The following is a 6,000-nucleotide window of genomic DNA, read 5'->3' on the forward strand; positions in this document are numbered from 1 at the left end:
GCATAGAATTATCTTTGGATAAACGAAATTTATAATTGCAGGCAAAAATGTTTCACTTCACCTTAAAAAAATCAGGTGATATGTTGAAATACGCAAAAAGCAAAACTAGCATGAAGGGGTCAAAACTTTGAACAGTTTTCCTGACCAAACTATGGGGACCAAATTTCACAGATTGCGCCTTCCTCCTATATCTTGGGTGCCAGAATTCTGAATCCGTCGAGAAAGACCGTACGTTTTTGTGTCTAATTTCGTAACTTAAAATATCGTCTACGCTAATTAATTTGCCACACGTTTTCCCAATGGTTTCCCTAATGGTTCGTATTAAGATTCAGTCTCAGAACGTAAAGATTAGATCATTAGGGGTGACTCGTTTCTTTTTTTTTCGCACTGCAAAATATATAATTCATTTCTTTTTTGGATTAATTTTTAGCTTTAAAATCTATATAATTGCATAAAAAAAACTGTAGCGTGAAATTTGTGATCATATTTAAAATTAAAAGCAAGATTTGAAATCGTTGACATAATAGATTAAAAATTAAACTGTACTTACAGCTGAAGATTCAATTATCAAAAAATCATCCTTTTTAGCTTCATCATTTCATAGCAAGCAATTTAAAAGAAAATGGATTCATCTCAGTCCGGCAGATTCCAAACATCAAACATCTCACTTCGTCAGGTTGTTCTCGATTTGTCGGTTTATTGAGCAGAAATTTGTCCTACAAAGCTTAGTATAAACTAGAGACAGGATTAATAACAAGCAATTTAAAGTTCCAAAAAAAACATAGAAAAATTAAAATTGGAAAAAGTAAACGATAACGACATTAAAAGCAATTGAAACACAGTACAAGAATAACGACTGAAAATAATCACTTATAAGTTACACAGAGAGGAGAAAAAAAACTATAACATACATGGGGTGAAAAACTAATTTACATCGGATAAGAACCTGAAAAGAGCGGAACTTTAAAAGAAAAATTCTAGAAAAATCTATCAGATACATTAGAAATAAAAATTTTGAAGTGAAAATAAAAAATTTAAATACATATAAAAATCTCAAACATAAAAAAAAACTAAAAAGAATTTGAAACTATAAAAAAATTGGAATAAAACAGAAAAAGAGGAAGAATTAATGAGAAATAAATAAAACGGTTGAAAAAATGATTTAAAAAAAAGTTAAACCTGTGAAAATTTAAAATCAAACGTAAGCAAGGACGGGTAATGCGAAACACGTTGTTGGGTCTATAAAAACATATGAATTTGATCAGATGCACACAATTTTACCAATCAAAATCAACTAGAGTACACAATGGAAAAAATCTAAGAAACATTGGGAAAAATGTGATACACCATTTGGAAAAACAAAACACTCATTCAAGAAGCTAAAAAAACTTAAAAGGAAGAAAAACATTGAAAAAAAAACAATAAAAAACATGGGCAAAAATCAAATACACATTGAAAAAACAAGAACTTTCAACTGAAATGAATAGAGAATACATATTGGAATTGAATAAGTAATAGTAAATTAATAACCAGTAAAAAAGAAAACTAGACTAATCAAAAAACGAAATATGAAACATGAAAATAATTAAATACTAATTTTTAAAATAAATTTCTTAAAAAAAAACTGAAAAGCGGAAAATATGGAACACCGAAAACAAAGTGATTCACGTATATAAACAGAGATGGAAGCTACGAAAAATCAAATATGGCGATAAAACATTGGTGAGTTCAAGCAGTTTTGTTTCAATGAAAGTATTACCCATCGAAAAACACACTGAAAAAGCTACAGAAAAAAGTTTTAAAAAATGCAAAACAAACTTTAAGCACACACTGAAAAAAATAAAGCACACACACATTGGAAGAAACAAATTGGAACAATTGGAACACAAACAGGGGAAGAAAAAGTAGTAGCACGAATGGACGAAAAAATTTGGATAACATGCACTGGATGAAAATATGTGAAGCACAAACACTGGATAAAAAGTTTGAAACTCAAACACTGGGTGAAAAAAATTGAAACGAATACAAGAGGTGAAAAAATTTGGAACACAACCACAGGATTGAAAAAAAAAATGTTACGTAAAATATTGTAAAAAGTTTGAAACATGAATTGGAAATTAAAAATTAAACCAAACATTGAAAGCAGAAAAAATTTAAACACACATTGAAAGAAAAATAAAATGAAATACACATTGAAAGAAAAGAAAATTGCAACTTACAATTCTAAATTAGAAATTAAAAGTTTTAAAAAAATATTGGAAAATAAAATTTTGAACACACATCGGAAATAAATCAGAACACAAACTAGGAATACAAACAGATATATTGAAAAAAATAACAGAATCTATATTAAAAAAATCGAATGAAAAGTGGAACTCCATGGATAACACAGGAAAAATAATTAAAAAAACAGGGAATCCTAGAAAAAATTGAAAAAAAACAATTGGGAAATTCGAAAACAAAATTGAAGAAAATGAAAAAATTGAATACAGAAAATTTAAAATATGGAAAAAAGGAATACGTAAAAACCGTACATAAAGAACTGCTTAAACAAGGCGATAAAACAAATTGCAAATTGGATCGAATGCATTTGAAAAAAAAATTTAGCAATCGGAAAATATTGAAAAAATTCAAAACACACATATGGCACACACTTTGGAAAAACACATGCATACACAACTAATTGGAACTAATTAATTCGAAGCAACTAATTGGAGCCCCACACTGGATAAAAAGAAATCGAAACATTTAAAACTCAAACACTGGAAGTAAAAAAATTGGATCAGAGATATTGTATGGAAAATTTGGAACACAAATTCTGGAAGATTTGGATCACAAACACTGGATGGAAAAATTTGAAACACAAGCATAGGATCAAAATATTTGGAGCACAAACACCAGATGAAAAAGTTGAGAACACAAACAGATGAAAAACTGGAAAGATCAAAAGTAAAAATTGGAAAATGTTTTAAAAATTGAATGCAAAAAATGTAAAATTTAAAGAAAAACTGAACACGTAACAAATACATAAAGGGGGAGTAATTCAAAATACAAGACGATAAAACGAAGAGGGAATTTGATCAAATGTACTTGAACGAAAATGTTACCATTCGAAAAACGCTTTGGAAAAGCTACAGAAAAACATTGAAAAAATGCAAAACACACTTAAAACACACATTGAAAGAAACTAATTGCAAAAAAAAAACACTGACTATACTATACTAAATACTATACTATACTAAATACTATACTATACTAAATACTATACTGAATACTGTACTATACTAAATACTATACTACACTATACTAAATGTTAAACAAAAATCGATGAAAAGCTGAAGCGCAATGTATAACACAGAAAAATAATAAAAGAACAGGAAATCGTAGAAATTTTTTTAAAAAAACTGGAAAATTCAAAAACAAAATTTAGAAAAGTGAAAAAAATTGGAAATATGGAAAAAATGAACACGTAAAAACCACGCATAAAGCTGTTCAATAAAAAAAAGGCGATTAAACAAATTGCGAATTAGATCGAATGCACTTGAACTTAAATGTTAGTAATCGGAAAACCTGAAAAAAAATTGCAGAAAAATATTGAAAAAAATTCAAAACACACATACGGAATATTTTGGAAAAAAAACACACACACCACACATTGAAAGCCTCTAATTAGAACACCAACACTGGGAGAAATAATTTGGAACACCAACACCGGACAAAAACATTTGAAACACAAACACTATAAGAAAAAACTGGATCACAGATATTGGATGGAAAAGTTTTGAACACAAAAAAAACTAGATTAAAAATCTGGAACACAAATTCCGGAAGATAAGATTTGAATCACAAAAACTGGATGGAAAAATTTGGAGCGCAAGCACAGGATCAAAATATTTTGAACACAAACTCTAGATGAAAAAGTTGAGAACTAGATGAAAAGTTGACACTGGATAAATAAAGAAGTTGTTTCGCAAATACTGAGTGAGAAAAGTTGAACCATGGCATGGAAAATAAAAAAGGGACCAAACATTGAAATCAGAAAAATTGAAACATTAATCGAAAGAAAAAAAATGAAACACACATTGTAAGAAAAAAATTGAAATGCACTTCGAAAAAGAAATTAAAAACACAAGTTGGAAAATAAAATTTGTAACATATACTGAAAATAAAAACAGAACACAGACGGAAAGTAGAAAAAAAAGAACTTACCCAGGAAATAAAAATCTTATTATATCTTAGAAATAAAAAAAATTCAATCTTTATTATGAAAAGGCAAATGAATAAACCAGAAAAACAATTATAAACGGTAAATGGTAGAAAATATTCAAAAACAATGAAAAACTAGAAAGATCAAAAGCATAAATAAGAAAAATGAAAAAAATTGGATGCAAAAAATTGAAAATATTGAGAAAAACTGAACACGTAACAAATGCATAAAGAGGGAGTCGTTCAAAAAACAAAGCGACGAAACAAAGGGGGAATTCGATCGAACACTGGGTGAAAAAAATCGGAATGCAAGCAAGGGGTGAAAAAACTAACACAGACATTTGGTAAAAAAAAATTGGAAAAACACAAAGGGAAAAAAATTGTTACAAAAACACTGAAAAAGTTTGAACACACATTGAACATAAAAATTGAACAAAGCATTAAAAGCAGAAAAAAAAACTTGGACCACAAACACTGGATGAAAAAATTTGAGCCACAAACACTGGAAGAAAAAATTTGAGCCACAAACACTGAAGACAAAAATTTGTACCACAAACACTGAAGACAAAAATTTGTACCACAAACACTGAAGACAAAAATTTGGACCACAAACACGGAAGAAAATAATTTGGACCACAAACACTAATTTAAAAATTTGGAACACAAACTCTGGACAAAAAAAATTTCGAAAACAAACACTGGATGAAAAAGCTACACCAACACAGGGTAAAAAAATTTTTAACACTTACACAGGATGAAAAAATTTGGAACACAAACACAGAATGACAAATTTAAAAATATAAACACTGGATGAAAAAAATTGGAACACAGGCATTGGAAGAGAAAGTTTGGAACACAAATAGGAAAGAAAAACTAAGAGAAAAAATACTAAATAACTCGAAAACCTGATTAAAACCTGAAAAAAAATTAGAATTATGTGGAAGAAGCGGAAAACGCTTTATGATGAAATAGTAAAACGAAACGATCGAAAGTCGGAACATGCGATTTAAAAGAGGGAAAATCTCGAAAGTTTATTAGCGAGCGTCACATTTGAAAATTAGCTAACCATCAGGTAAAAAATAATCGAATAAAATTGTTTCTAGTTTCAACCCAAAAATAAAATGCTTTTAAAAAAGCCACTCTACCTCCTTGCAAATAATAAATGAGTGTTTGCTTCCAGTATAGCACCATTCAGAACTTAAGGATAAATAAGTGTCTTACCTTACAAGTGAGAGTTGACTTACTAACATTGCCAAGTACGTAACCATTTTCTGAACGCCAAGTAAGAAATCTTTTAAAGTGAATTAAAACTTACCGACAATATTCAGTTACTCTACACTGATTTCATTCATGTACGTCAGGCGGGTACTTACTGGAGTTCTCAGAAGTTTTTCTTCAGATTCTAGGGAGAAAAAATTTAAAAAATTAAACTCTATTGATAATGGGCAATCAAAAGTGAGCACTGCTGTCATGTATTAATACTCGTTAATTTTTTCCCATCTTTAAGAAGAATAGTTTGTTCCTTAAGCATAACATTCTTTGATTAAATGTACACTGCTGTCATGCATTAATACTTATTAATGTTTCCATTTTTAAGAAAAATAGTTAGTTCCTTAAGCATAACATGCTTTATTAAAACAAGATATACTTAAAAATAGAACAGAAAAAACATTTTTCCAGTTTTAAAAATACGTTGAATTGTGTAGTCTACTGCTGTGGATTTTTATAGTCGTGAAACTGTTCAAAACTATAAAAATTAGTTTTCAGTTGTAACTAGGACTGGGCGATATTAGA

At 28.9% G+C, this 6,000-nt stretch overlaps 1 long non-coding RNA gene across 1 annotated transcript in view; it reads right to left on the reverse strand.

The window, feature by feature from the left end:
• LOC107445981 (uncharacterized) overlaps positions 1 to 3,203 on the reverse strand; it is a 63,470-nt gene extending 60,267 nt beyond the window's left edge. Inside the window, exon 1 of the long non-coding RNA XR_015430267.1 lies at positions 551 to 3,203. This is a non-coding gene — a long non-coding RNA (uncharacterized LOC107445981). The remainder of the gene's footprint in view (positions 1 to 550) is intronic.
• Positions 3,204 to 6,000: the final 2,797 nt, after the last annotated feature.

This window comes from Parasteatoda tepidariorum, chromosome 11, assembly GCF_982258835.1.
Source record: "Parasteatoda tepidariorum strain Cologne lab strain chromosome 11, Ptep-v5.0, whole genome shotgun sequence".
In the NCBI taxonomy this organism is placed as follows: Eukaryota; Metazoa; Arthropoda; class Arachnida; order Araneae; family Theridiidae; genus Parasteatoda; species Parasteatoda tepidariorum.